This window comes from Struthio camelus, chromosome 25 (assembly GCF_040807025.1).
Source record: "Struthio camelus isolate bStrCam1 chromosome 25, bStrCam1.hap1, whole genome shotgun sequence".
Classification (NCBI taxonomy): domain Eukaryota; kingdom Metazoa; phylum Chordata; class Aves; order Struthioniformes; family Struthionidae; genus Struthio; species Struthio camelus.
In genome coordinates, this window is record NC_090966.1 from 4,424,822 (window position 1) to 4,439,015 (window position 14,194).

Sequence of the window (14,194 nt, forward strand, 5' to 3'; positions counted from 1 at the left end):
CTGATGGACCTATTGAACTTAAACCTCAGTCTGTGAAGTATAGCTACTGTCAACAAAATGCTGTGCAACAGTCAGAAGTGGTCCTTTCTGGAATGCTGACATTTTTCTAATCAAGGCTTGAAAAATGTTAAGTCCGTGTGTAACTGTTAGCATACCTGGCCTATTCTGGGTTTTCTCAGATCTCTATGGAGAAATAACTTAATGTCTGTTTGTACCTGTTGTCCAAAGTAATGTTAGTGGCTATTCAAGTACTGTGTGACATAAATCTTGGGTAGGTAGGCGCACATGAGCGGTGTCTGGGAACTCTTTGTAGTTTTCTTGTATTCAGCAACTTCAACATCCTCCAAAACCGGTCTCGTATAGACAAGTGCTGATAAATATATATATTATAGCTCTTGACTATTATATGTTCTAGCTTGTTATTAGAGGAGGCATTTGCTGAAATTGTCTGTCTAAAGTAATATCAAACTTCCCATATTGTGGATTTCATAGTTATACTTCACGTGTTGTCTGGCAAAAATGACATTTGTTTGCTACTCATCTTAATCCCTAGAGGAAGTGTGGTATTCAGAGACATGATGCGTGAAATTCTTTTCTGACTTTTCTGCCCTTTGTGTTAGTCATGCCTTTAAATTCCCCAGCCTCATGAGTACTCTTAAAAAGCCAGTGATTTTAAAGCTAATAAAAAGAATTATCCTTGTTGTCTATAGATTCAGAAGCTGATGTGCGTGCATACTGGCGTTTAGGCCAGGCCCACCAAACCTAGTTTGAAGTCCATGCCTGTGGCTATTTAGTAATTAGTCTTTCCAGCATTGACTGTCCTGCTGGCATGAGTGCTTTGACATTGGGTCTTCACGAGGTCTGGCATTACTGAAGTGGAGGCTGAATGCATGTTGGTGCCTGTTACAGGAACTCCTTAAGTCAGCCTTAAGAACTGGTACGTACATCTGAGTAAATAGCATTCTTTTCAAAAATAGTGCGAAGAGACAGGAAGAGGAAGAGCTAACTCTCCCACTGGAAAGCTGCCTTGGGCCAGGTTACTATACAGAACCATTGTTTTACGTTTGTGTGAGCACAGAAAAGTGAAGGCTTGGTTTCGAGTGTGGCCAGATTTTGCAGCTTGCTGAACTTACTTATTGGACAGAGGTCTTTTACCCTGACTATTCATTATTTCAGTAGTGAGACTGAGTATCTTAATGAGTGTATAATAGTCATTAAGAACCTTGTAAAAAAAACTTATCTCGTCCCTCAGTCAGCATTCCGTGAGTATCCATTGCTCCTGGATGCCCTTTCCCCCAAGGAACTGCTTGATAACTCTTGTCTTCCTCTTACTTTGGTATTTCCTCTGAAGATAAACTTCTATTTTATTTATTTATTTTTACTTTTTAAATAATCTGGGTCATCCAAGTAAGTTGAGGAAGTCACTGGCTGTACTTCTTGGTGACTTTAAATGGGAGAGGAAGAAGTCTGTGTCAGCGATTTGAGCTGTCGTTAGCTCAATCTACTTGACCAAATACTTGCTGTGGTCCAGGGTCTGCTGTGGTAGTGTGAAGCATAAATACCTGTTACAGCTTAGCCTGAAACCTAACAGCTCCCTAAAATTTTTTAGCAGGCAGCTGAAGACCCCGATGGACTGTTTGGTTTATGACAAGGTCCCTTCTCCCAGACTAGTGAGAGCTATGCTACGGCTGTTGTGTCTTGTGGCTTGCTTGCTACAAATGTCTTTGGGATTCAAGTAGAAGCACGAAAAGGAAAGAAAATGTTTACCTCATGCTTAGATAAGAGTTGACCTTTGAGTTTTTCTGGCGTGGTGGCATTCCAGAATCAGCATCTGGTCAAGGACAGACTTGCAAGCCTTTGTACAGTTCTGGCCAGCCCGATCTTTGCTGTAGAGCAGAGTCTCCTTGAGGAACTGCATCTTTCCAGTAGCAGAAGACATACCACAACTCGGTAGGGCCTTTTAAAGGACTCACAGACCTGCCGCTCAAGCAGGCGGTGTCATTCAAGTGGATAACCAGGCCATCATGTAATGCATAAACAAAGCAGGGAGGTATTTGTTACACCTTCATTGTTGGGAAGCCCTGCCAGGTATGGGCTTGGTTTAACAAGACACTCCTGGTTCTCATGCGGCTTATAGGGAAAGAAAGTGTGTACGGACAGGATTGGTTCGTGATGCATTCTTGGGTTTATTTGGATTAAGGACTACCAAATTACATTTCACTTGCTCTCAGAATAACAATATGCAACTGTTTACTTGACAGCTAAGAGCCTCTTATGTGTTGCTTCAAAAGTGTTTGTGGTGGCAGAGTCCAGGAGCAGCAGAAGCTTTGCCTCAGTTTTATGATGGCTAAGGCGAGCTGGGAGCCTCTGCTGTAGGGAGTCTTACCGAACTTTTTTTAGCCGAGCGTGACCGTAGGCAGCAGCCTCCTGAGATTTCATACTAGTTTGGAAGGGCCCAAGTACTGCTTGTCAACGTGATAGGATCAGGAGCTATTGTTTGTGAAAGATCACTTGGAGCAGGACATGTGAATTCCTGCCAGTGCTGGAGGGTTGTTGACTGGGGCTCTGGCGTATGTGATCAAGGTGATGCCATAGCGTCTTTGAGCAAAAGCAAATAAGCAAAATCCTAGTATTTTTATAGCTCGGTACTAGTACTTATAAATGGAAAGCATTTCATGTGGCAACAGTAGTTGCTTTTTGCAGCCTGCTTGGTTTCTTTGGTTGTCTTGCATTTGGCTGTAGACTAGTTTCATCAGAATTTGACAGTTATTTTTGGCTGATTTATTACCTACGTGGAGTAGTGATGTAGTAATCAGCTGATAGGTGGTATGTGATTTAGTCTCTTCCAGTCCCTGACCTCAGTCTGTGTATCATGTGAGACTTTGTTTTTAAAAAAAAAAAAAAAAAAGACTGATGAAAAGTTTAATTGGAAATGTCTTCATACCATCTTTTACAAGGGTCAGGCAGTGCTGCGTGTTCAGTCGTGGTTGTTATGATGCCTATGGCCACGATGCCTAAGCACAGTTTATAATTATCCCCATTTACTGGTGGGAAATCTGAGCACCTTCTGCACTTCGGAGCTGCAGTGAATCATTCTGCAGCCGTGTGTGTTGACACCTCCCCGTGCTGTGTCACATTGTGCTGCCTGGGTTTCAGGGCTGTTGGACTTGGAGTGGCGATGAAGTTGTTTTCATTAATTTGTGCTTTTGTCAAGCACTGCTTTCAAAGTCCTGCGATGAAGAAGAGTGCATATACTACTTATATCCACGGTTGTTTGAGGAGTAGTTGCTGTTGATGCATCAGTTGATTGAGCCATTTAGGCTTTAGAAATTCACGTTGTTTTCCCTTGATTATATTCTTCAGGGCGTTACAAGGAAGCATGTATCTCAAGGGCTATTAAATAGCGTTTCTCATGGCTGACTTCGTGGAGCTGCAACTCAGATGGCAGATCCCATGTTATTGGGACCAAGGAAGCTTTTTCTACTGGTCACAAGCATGGTTTACTAATTCTAATTTATGCAGAGCAATTGTAAGTCTGTCTCTACTGCTTATGACTTTTTTCAGTTACCTGCTCAGTGTTTTTGTTTGTTTGTTTGTTTTTTTGGTGGCATTTTTCTTTTTTGCTCCCTACTTTGAGCTGTGTTTGTAGATACTGTCTGGAGAAGAGTGCCTAACCTTTTAGTGTTTAGCTGTTCATGAAAGTCTTTATATGCCCTGTGTGAATTGTTTCAATCATGTACTGCTCAGCAGCAGTATGTTGGTCACAAGAGATGTCCCTCAGGCTCCTTCCATTTGAGAAAGGAGAAAAAGAGCAAATCCTGAACATGTACTTGCTTTGTATTTGAAAACAGAATAGCAGAGAGCACTTATTGTTCAAAAATGCTTAATCAGGTATCCAGACTAAGTAGGACACTTTCCCAGTCCCTTTTGCCTTTTAAAAAAAAGAGGGCAAATGAAAACCCTGGTTGAGAAAGATGTTAAGAAAACCAAGTCAGTTATTTCTCCGAGGAACTTTGGTCATAGCACACCTTTTAAAGATGCAGTAGATACCTAGAGAGTTGTTTCTGGCTTTTGGTAGACCAAAAGCCTACCAAAGGCTGGCAGACCTGGTTGGAGTATGCAAGGAAGGTTGGGTGCTAAATGTGACTCAGTGCTACCCATAGACCTCAGTTAAGGTAGTATTGGCTTTCATCCTAGGATGAGTCTGATACGTTAGTTTAAATAGATTTTCTTCTGGGTTGCAGTCACGTGGGGCAAAGGGGAGGTTACTAGCAGAAGAGTACCAGCCCTCCGTGTTCGGTCACGTGCTTAGAGTAATGGTGAAGTCGGGTCCTCTAGTGCAGGAAAGCATTTGAGTTCTGTGAGGGGCTTTGAACGCAGACAAAGCATCTTTCTGAGATGCCTTAGTACGCTGCAGGTTGCGCTAATGCCTGCTTTCCTTCTGAAATTCCTCGCGTGCCTCTCCCATGAGTGCTTTTTGGGATTCTTTGAGTTGCTTCCCCAGGGAATAGGAGTCTCTTCCTGTGTCGGGAACAGCCGTGGCCAAGCAGCAAGCGAGCGGTTGTGCATGACTGACTTCATTGAACTCTTCTGCTGGGTTTTGGGCCGTTCTGTTGTGAGTCAGAGATCTCCTTGAGCCGCTTCTTAGAGCTGCGGGGCTACGCTGGCCTTGTCTCTGAAAGATAATGTGGAGGACTCGAGATCATTTGGTGTCTGGCACTAGCAGTAAATTATGCTTTGCCTTTGTAGCCCTTTCCCACTGGGGCAGCAAGTAAGAAAGGGCTCTAGTTCAGATTTTTAGGACTTGGGGGTGACACTTTGGATAAGTTTACATAAATATTTACTTTATTTTTCATCGGAAAAAATTTATCACCGCACCCAAAGCAGCAGAAAAATGTTCTTGAGGTTAATGAATGTGAACTGGCAGTAGAGAAATAGTGTGGTAACTCATCTACTTTCCTACAATCTCATGCTAAATTGTAGTGTTTTAGCAAAGGAAAGGGGCCCCGTTTAGAGCTGATCTCTAATGTTGAAGTCTAATACACCCGCCTGGGGGATGGGAAAAAGACTTTTGTATTACGTTACACCAGCATCTGTAAGCGGCTACAGTTTAGAGCTGTGTTTTTATTCTTGCTAATTCTGCTACAAGATGAAAAACTGACTATCTGCCTCATGTTTAAAGTAGAGAAAGGGCAAGTGTGAGCTTCCTTACAGAGATTGCAAAGGTGTACTGTGCAGATGTGCTTTTCTTCCTGAAAGATTTTGGTTTTCATTATGCAGTAACATTGGCTTTTTTTTCCCCCTCCTTTGTTCTCTCCTGCACCAGATACGTTCTGGTTGCACTAGCTCGGCGGCAGCGCTGTGCTAGACTTCCAGCTGGGGGAAAATGTTTTCCTTGCTAAACTGGCACTACCCCAACAAATTTTTCCACACAGTATGTTTTGGGCACACCCTGGATATGGTGCGTTTTGCAAGTGTCTCGTTTCAAAGGCTTGGAAAACTGGCCGGCTTTGCTAGGCCATCCTCAGATAAAACGCTAAGGGTGAAACGAAACTTCAGGAGTTTCACTTGGGTTTTACTTGGTGTATTTTTGAATGAAAGGTAGGACTTAATAATATGAATAAGTAAAGGCATGTGTATTGAGTAGTAACTGGACGGGGAAGTGGAAACGCTTAAGTTGGCAGTGCAGGCTTCTGCGTCGCGGTTGCCCTTTCTGTCTCCAGAGCCAAACCCTTCCTGAGGATGACGTTCGCTGGTGTCCTGATGGTTCAGCTCTCCGCTGTGTTCAGCGTTGTCTCTGACATCCTTTAGTTGCAGTTCTGCGTGTCTGAAAGACTTGCTGATGTGCTGGCCGTTGATTTTAATGAAATTGTTTGCTTAAGTAGCATCCAGCTCTTCCACCCCCTGACCCCAACCTTCTCTGTGATAAGGTTCCTCTTGGAATGTCTGCTCTAGCTTTGCCCTCGCCACTGAGCAAGCCACTTGTGGGAAGGGTACCTGGCACTGGCACACAGTTTAGAGTTTGTGAGCAATGGGGGATTTGTGGATTTGGGAGAATGAGGCTTGGGATTTCTATGCAGAGCACGTTTTTTCCTTAAATCGCTTCAGGTCAGCGATGGAGGTGATACCTAGGTAAAAGAGAACGTTTAAAAGTGGAGTAAGAGACTTGTGCTGTTGAGAGCTCAGATTCCCTGGTTTTGTTTCGAAGCTGTATCGTTGCAAAGATTTTGCTGCGCTTGGGTCGCGCAGGAATTGAAGGTGGCTCTCCTCTACCCGTGCCTCCCCCAAAAGAGCCTCAAACTAGATGTGCGGAAACGCACTTGCTGTTACAGCAGTCTTTTGTGGTCAGTTATTGTACCTAAGCAGGAAGATGATCACGGTGATGTATTTATAGCTCTTCTGTTAGTTGTAAGCCATCAGGTTAGTGAAGGTGAACAACTTGGCAGATGGCTGTTTTCTCGTTGGTACTCATGTGCAACTGTGATGTCTTAGTTGCAATACGAGATGTTCCCTCTGATAATGATGGCAGGGTTCGGCTGGCACATCTTGTAATTCTTTTGCCTCTGAAGCAGATGAATTCATGTGGTCTTATGAATGACTGAATATGAACACGCTCTTTTCTGAACCATTTAATACTCTAAAATATTTAGCCCATTTTTAACAGTTCTAGTTCCCTTTATAAAACCTGCTAAACGCGGGCATCCTTAGTGTGTAACGGACGTGACTTCTGTGTTGTCTTTCGCTTATTTACGTAGCGGGACAGTTGTTTCTGTCAGATGGAGTGGGAGAAAGGAGTAGCCTTTGGCAGGTAGCTGCGGATGTCACTGCAGTTTCAGATGTCTCTGTGTGGCACCGTCTGGAGAGGTGCAGCACTAAGTTTGTCAGATAGTTTTGAGTGTTGTTTAATTTTTTTAAAAAAGCACCTCCTGGGTGGCTGGGCAGGGACTAGGGGTGACTTGTGAAGTATAACTTCAGTTGGCTTCTTGCTTAATAGAATATTAAATGACTTTAAAAATGCAATGACAACCAAAAATCCCTGCACTAGAATGATGCTTGCTTTTTTTTTTTTTTTTTTTTAAAGAAGATTCAAGACATTTGGTCACCACAGTACTGAAAGAGGGGAAATAAGGTGGATCAAGATACAAGCCTGAAGCTCTGCTGCATAGAGAGTGTGTGTGACATTTTAGTAGTTTCCATAGTAACGTATAATGATGTTGCAAGAAACAAGTTGCAGTGATTTTGCTTGCATAAGGGAGGACTTTAAAATATTAATGGAAGGCAGTGTGAATTAGAGGGAAGTCTTAATTATGTTTTCTGTCAGGAGCAGAAAAATTGATGCTAGGTGGAGGACGCTGAATTAATGGGTTGTCCTGAGTGAACAGCTTTTTGTAGATTGAACTTTCCTTGGCCAGCAAACAAGAGAGGGGAGAGGGAGATCTTTGATCATCTTGGGAATGTTTACCTCTAGTATTAGAGAGTGAAGACATTGTGGCAAAGCTTTGGAAGTGTTTTGCTGCTATTCACTTTAACTCTTGGCTGTTTTTGTAATGATGATGCCTTTTTATTTTTGTGCGTGCTCTCCAACTCTGGGGGAAAAAACTGTTTTATCCCAGAAGTACTTTTCAACCCAGCATGTCCACAGTTGGAACCGATTTCCTTGTTTTCTGATACTCGGTTAAATGCTCGGGGCCGTTACTCCGTCTGTGTTCGTAGGAGTCTTTGTAAGCTTGATTGGGTTAAAAATTAGGCGACTCCATTTAGATAGAAGTCTTTGTAATAGAACAGGTCATACAGCTTTACAGGCAACCTGCGCTCAGTGAGTTCCCTGGTGGCTCCCACTTGGTGACCGATGCTGAGCTTTTGCTGTTTCAGGGCTGGTGATGTTACATTGCGTTATCAAACCCATTCCGGAGATGAGTAAGAAGCAAAGGGCTCTTGTGTAGATGGCAAAAATAAACGGTTTCTTAGCGAGAGAGAGTTGAGAGAGGGATGTTTGTGTGCATCTGTTTGTAAGCAGATGCAAGTTTCTGAGCTGTGGGTCAGTGGGCTGATCAGCCATGCATCTAGCCCCATATTTCTGCCCCGTTGTGCTAATGGAGGCGGTGGAGGGCAATACAAGACAGCGTGGATTAGATGCCTTGGGAGTGAAATCATCTGTAGGAAACAGGGAAGACGTTCCTGCTATCCAGATTATCTTAAACCTCAACGCATGAGTGTCTCATTTCCTTGTGTCTTACCTGTGGCTTTCAGTTACCAAGTTAGCTATTTAATCTTTCTATTATAAAGTTAGGTATTAAATCTTCTGAGCTTTTGGCCTTGCCCTGATAGCTTGTGACAGGGAGCAGGCTCCAGAGGTGGTTAGTGCTCTCTTGGATGCAGCTGATATTGCTGGCCAGAGGTTACTTGGTGTTTCCTTGCCTGGCTCTGCCGAGGCCCTTTATGACTTTCTGTCATGATTGTGAAGCTTGGGCATAGCGACAGCATACCAGAAGCTGGCTAGTAGTTAACGTGTTTCTTCTGCCCATTTAACTTTGCCTAGGACGCCTTTTTCTAACGCAGTGGCACTCGCTCCTGACTCATTCCCAGGCATCCAGAGGCTGCAAACATTGCTGCTCCCCGCTCTCCGCGCGCTCCGTCGTTGGAGGCACTCTGAGCAGCCTGGTGGCGTGAACGCTTTCGTTCACAGAGGCTGCGTGTGCCTTGGGAGACGGTTCTCGCCGTGTTGTGCCAAGTAAAGGTGCAGTCGATTGTAGGAAGAGATACTTGCTTATTAATAAGGAAGTATTTATTAATGAAGTAAGTATTAATAAGCCGTGTTTGCTTTTTCTTTGACTGTGTATGTGCAGTCTAGGTGGCCAGAGCATTGTGCGATACTGTGACCCTTAAAAATGCTTGAGAGGGAGGTTAATGTATTCTGAGGTGGGTGCGGCAGTCAGCGCTGGCATGCACACGTTGTGTACTTTTCCTGCGCCCTCTTAAAAAGGTATGGTGCAACAGTTGTACGAGCTAGAGTGTGATATGTGTTGGTAACCGGTGATCTCTTTGTCCATACCCATTACTTCAGGTTTTGTCCTGCCCTGGGTGCTTTGGGTGCCAGCGTGAAGGGAGAGAGAGTGCCAGTCTGTATGAGAACGTGGTTAAGAAAGTCATGGCGTGGGTGTCTAAGGTGGTGTTGCTGCCCTTTGCTTTTTAAAAAAATCACAAATTTAAAGCAGCCTAGAAAGATGAAAAGCCTGAAAGCGCGGCCGTTGAGGATCCTGGCCGACCTCTGCGCTCCATCCGCCGCGCTGATAAGGGCGGGCATGTATGCTGCTAGTGTCGCGATCTGGGGTTTTAATGTAACTTCAGCACAAATTGCACGTGGGCTTGGCGTCTTAGGTGGCAGACCTTCGGTGAGACTAGCAGTTGTAGAGCGCAGGCAGAAGCGCGAGGGCCCGGGAGGGTGGAGCTGCCGGCCGCCAGGCTGCGGAGGGGCCGATCGCAGAAGAGGCCGGCCGGCCGGCAGCCGCCATCGGTGTGCGATGGGGCAGGGGTCTCTGATCCAGAGCCGAGTGAAAGACGGGGCTGCGAAGGTGCTTGGGCACCTCGGTGCGCTCGCTCTCGCTTGGGTCTCCTAGGGGGTTCTGACGTTTAACTCTTGCGGCCCCAATTCCCCATCCGAGTGGTTTGATGTGAGGGAGGCAGAGCGAAGAGGAGACGTGTCTCCTTGTTCCCAGAGGCTGTTGCCTCTGCTGGAGGCTAACGTCTCAGTGGCCAAGGGGAGAATAGGTGTGTGTTTTGCTGCTATTACTCAGGTTCCTGCTGGGGCAGTAGCATAAATAAAAACGGCAACAGCTAAATCTGCCTATTTCCGTGTGAATTGGTGGAGCCCTTTTCCACGTGACTTCTGCTCTTCCAGCGCTGGCTATTTCAAAAAACGAGACAATTAGCCTTCTGTGGATCTGCGTTTTGAATGCAGAACGCTTGCATACACGGAGCAAGAGCCCTTCAGTGTTTTGTGGTATTGGCTTTTTACTGTCTCTGCCCAAAAACAAGAAAATAAAATAATTCTGTCCCTTCTCTGTTGTAGGTACCTCTCCTGCTATTATGCAGGAATTCCCGAAAGTCAAAGGGAAGATGCTGTTTAAACTGATAGCAGAAAATAATTTGAGGAAACTACAGGAACCTTAGGAAATCTTTCAGGCGTTAACCACTTTCCTGTTTCAAGGCAGATGAAATTCATATACAGGTTGATTTTTCAAATACCTAGCGTTATAAAATGCACACCTGTTGGCCCAGCAGTTCTTTGTGAATGACGTCTAATGACTTCTCAGAGGTTCGTTGTTCATGCGTTGGTCAAAGTCCTCACCGTTTTAAATAAAATCACTCGACCCTTTTGAGTCGTAGCCAGCCACTTAAAGAAAATTCTTCAGTAGGATGATTCATATTGTGCCTAAAGACAGCTTTCCATATTCAGCCCTCTAGCTCGCTTCCCCCTTGCCACCCCCCCCCCCGCTGCCTCGAGAAATGGGCAAGAAGCCCAAAACAAGTTAACTCTTGGCTCTTTAAACTTCTTTTTAATCAGTGAGACTTGCAGAAAATCTTTTACCTGAATGCTTTGATTGATGTTGTCTTGTCTATTTGATCCTGAGAACTGCCCTAGGTGTGTATCTTGTGGGGTTTGGGTTTTTTCTATTTTTATTTTATTTTTTTGTGAGCTGCTCATTTTAGGAGCATTCGCAGTTCTCTGAATTCTTACTAACAGGCTGAAATTACATCTGTCTCCAGTTACTGTGGTTCTGTAGTTATTTGCTCTTTTGTGTAGATGCTTGACTTGTCAAACGCGCTGTAGTGCCCCTCCTGTACGCTCCTGTGTTAGCTGCCTTTCTGCATCAACGTCTGGGTTTGTTTAGCATAAGGAGTTCTAGTTATTTTTACAGTTAACTTTTGTGTGCGCGTGTGTGTGCGCGCTGGCTGTTGAAGTAGCTCTTATTTTCAAAATAAAATCCCTTGTAGAAAGGAAGCTTTCGTAATCCCATCCTGGTTGTCATGGCACAATTTTCCCCCCTCCCCTCCCCTCCTGCCGGTTTGATCGCTTTTACCAGGCGTGCTTGGGTTATGTTAAACTCGTGAAACCGAATGCTGCTTCAGGTTGGGTACAGGTAAGCCCTAATCAGATTAGCCACTCTGCAAATGGAGTTGCTTATTTCTACCTGTGTTTTCTTGTACTTGAGCAAGTGAATTTGTATGCTAGAGCAAGGCACTCTTCTCTGATAAACTTAATTTGGAAAAAAAAACCCAAAAACAAACAAGACTTGTGCAAGCCTTTTGGTGCTTGTGTGAAGGCCTAGTGAAAATTAGTGACTCTCTTCCCTGGCATTCACTGTGTGTGAATTTTTTTCCCCTCTGCTCTTTCCCACTTCCCCCATGGACAGTAGTTGCATGGTTTTGCCTCTTCCACTTTCTGTCCTCTGGTACCTGTGGAGTAGAGCGTTGCAACGGTCACTTATATCAGTTTCTTGTAGATTGATGTTCATCCACAGCTCTAGAGTCACTGGTTCGGGTGAACAGAAACTCTGGTCTCTCGCAGAGCCCTTTCCTCTCTGCTCCTTCCCTTCTCCTTCCTTCCCACAACTTAAAGTGAAGGAATCTGAGAGCTCCTTGGTTTTCAGCAGTGATGTTCCTAAAGGGAATAAGATGGGAAGACAAATTCAGGAGTGTTGTTTGTTCTTCCCCATTGCTGTCGAGTGCATGAAGGCTTTGGTCATAAATTTCCAGAAGCTTTTAGTTGCGATGCTGGTAGCAAGTAATCACTAAAAGACTTGAGCATCCAGGAGGATGCTCAAACCTCTGCAGTCACCCGTGGTGGTAATGGAGCACTCCCCTCTACTGATGAAGGCTATTGCTGTTGTCGGTGTTACTCGGCGAATCTGCCATAGGGATCCTCTCTTTCTGTTCTGCTTTGATATTGTGGCGTTTCTCAGTCGCTTCCATCTAATTTTTGTCTGCTTGTTAACAACCATCTGCGTCCAGATCATTTAGCTATTTAAAATGTTTATACCTTATATAATTGAACTCCCCCCCCCCCCCCCTTTTGGAGCTTTCTAGTAGGATTTTTTTTCCTGGTCTGTGAGAAGCTCTGATGTAGGTGTTTGAATTTCTCAGCTAGTCAAACTAGTGTACAAAGTAATTTTCTTGTTCTGGGTTTTGCTACAGAAGTCCTCCTGGAAAAATATTTGTTTTCACTTAAATTAGGTCTACGAAAAGAACTCTAAACTTCCTTCCGGTGTGAGTGGCTGAAAACAAAATTTCCAAGAATGTATGGGCATTTTTGAGAAAGATCCCCCCCCCCCCCCCCCCAAAAAAAAAAAAAAAAAAAAAAACCCAGCACCGAACAATTTCTTGCTTTGGTCCTATACAGAGTGGTGGTGACTGGAGTCGGTTTGGTGTTTATTGTCCAGGGGAAAGCGACAGGGGATCTTGATCAAACCAGAAATACTTGGGATGTATGTGTGGTTGTCCTTGCTGCTCTTGAGAATTGCTGACCTGGTACAAATGGGAGTGTTAATTGAAGTAATGGAGCTTGTGTGGTTCATTTAATTTGTTAGAGTAACTTGTTCACGTCCAAAAGCATCTTATGTTATTGTTTAGCTGATGCTTGGCTAGATAAAGTAGTGCCGAGAAATTGTGATTATCTGTACTTGCTGTGGCTTATCGCTACTTTTTCCTGAAGCAAAGGAGCCGATCGGTAGGAACCTTCCTCCTCTGTCTCGACGTCACCAAACTTAATCATAGGAACGACAGAGGCCACGCAGTGCCTAACTTCCGCAGAGATTAATCACCTGTATCGTACCTGTGACCAATTTTGGACACACGTGGGGGCAGAGAGCTGCACAGTTAAGTGTTTTCTCTCGCTTCACAGAGGTGCCTTGGAGGATGTAAGAGAAACTTGGAGCCATCTCCCCTGGATGGATCCATTTCTCTTAATAGTTGTAGTTGCATATTAACTTAGTGCTGACTGGCTCAGATCACTTTTAAAAAGTCTTGGCATTTGTTACATGAGAGCGTATGATAAATTCAGAGGGAGAATATCCCTTTGTACCAAGGTCTGACTTAATTTTAGGTTAAAATATCTCACTGCAGCTTCCCTCTGTAGTATCTGTTGCGACCTCCTAGGCAGTTCGTTAGCGAGATGACCGTATTGAAACATAACGGTTGCGTTTTAGTTCTGGTTCTTACTACAATTCTTTCCAGCTGTGCTAATGAAAAAAAAAAACAAACCCATCCTGTCTCTTCCAGAGCTGGATATCCTCTAGGTCTGGGGAAGTGGAAATGCCCCGGCTGTTTAGTCCGCTTGCCCTTTGGGCCCTCTGAGGCTGCCTGCCTCGCAGTCGTCGCGCTCCGTTTCTGATACAATTACGCCTGTGTTGGCTCTCGTTGTGAAACGCTCGGCTTTAAAATTTTGGAATACGTTTGAAAATATACCGTGTTCTCTTTGCACTCGTCCGTGACGCGTCCAGACAACGTTGACGTGAGTCAGAAGTGTTGTCCTTTAGCAGCAAAGTCTCGGGTTCAACCTGGTAATTCACTGTGGTGGCAGCTCATCCTGTTCATCGCGTGGTCGGACATCACAGGCCTTGGGTTCAGTCCGCTGTCAGCCTGACAGCGTTCTCTGCGCTTGCAGCAGGTTTTAGAAGTTAAGACTGAGGATCTGTGTTCTGTTCTGTCTTCTGTGAATCTCTTAAACGCAAGAGGAGATTTTTTTTTAAAGGTCTGGGAGACGACATAGTATTACAGACTATTTTCACTTGCTGCCTTTGCTCGTAGATTGCTTGAATGAATGTTATTCAGTCTTTTTTTTTTTATTTGGCTCTTGTCCCAACATCTAGAGACACGTGAGTGTGATATGCTTTGGTTTTGATTATAAATTAAAAAAAAAAAAACCCTAGCTTTTATAGTAAAGCATAACCCTTGGAAAGTACTGACTGCCAGGCAGGTAATGCTTCAGTCTCTCTCCCCCTGTGCCCCAAAAGGAGAAGGGGGAGGGAGGAAACTACCTCCAGAATTAAAGATATTTTCTACAAAAATCTCCTGACTAGATTGTCCTCTTGATTTTTTTTTTTTCTTTTTTCTTTTGGAGAAACTGAGGAGTCTTGGGATAATGATGGAGACTTCACCTCTTGTACTAGATATCTCAATGCCGCCAATCAAAACA

The 14,194-nt window shown here is 44.3% G+C and overlaps 1 protein-coding gene across 7 annotated transcripts in view; it reads left to right on the forward strand.

Moving 5' to 3' along the window:
- The window catches only part of KANSL1 (KAT8 regulatory NSL complex subunit 1), a 107,841-nt gene that overhangs the window by 23,018 nt on the left and 70,629 nt on the right, over window positions 1-14,194 (forward strand). The gene's annotated exons all lie outside the window — the stretch shown is intronic.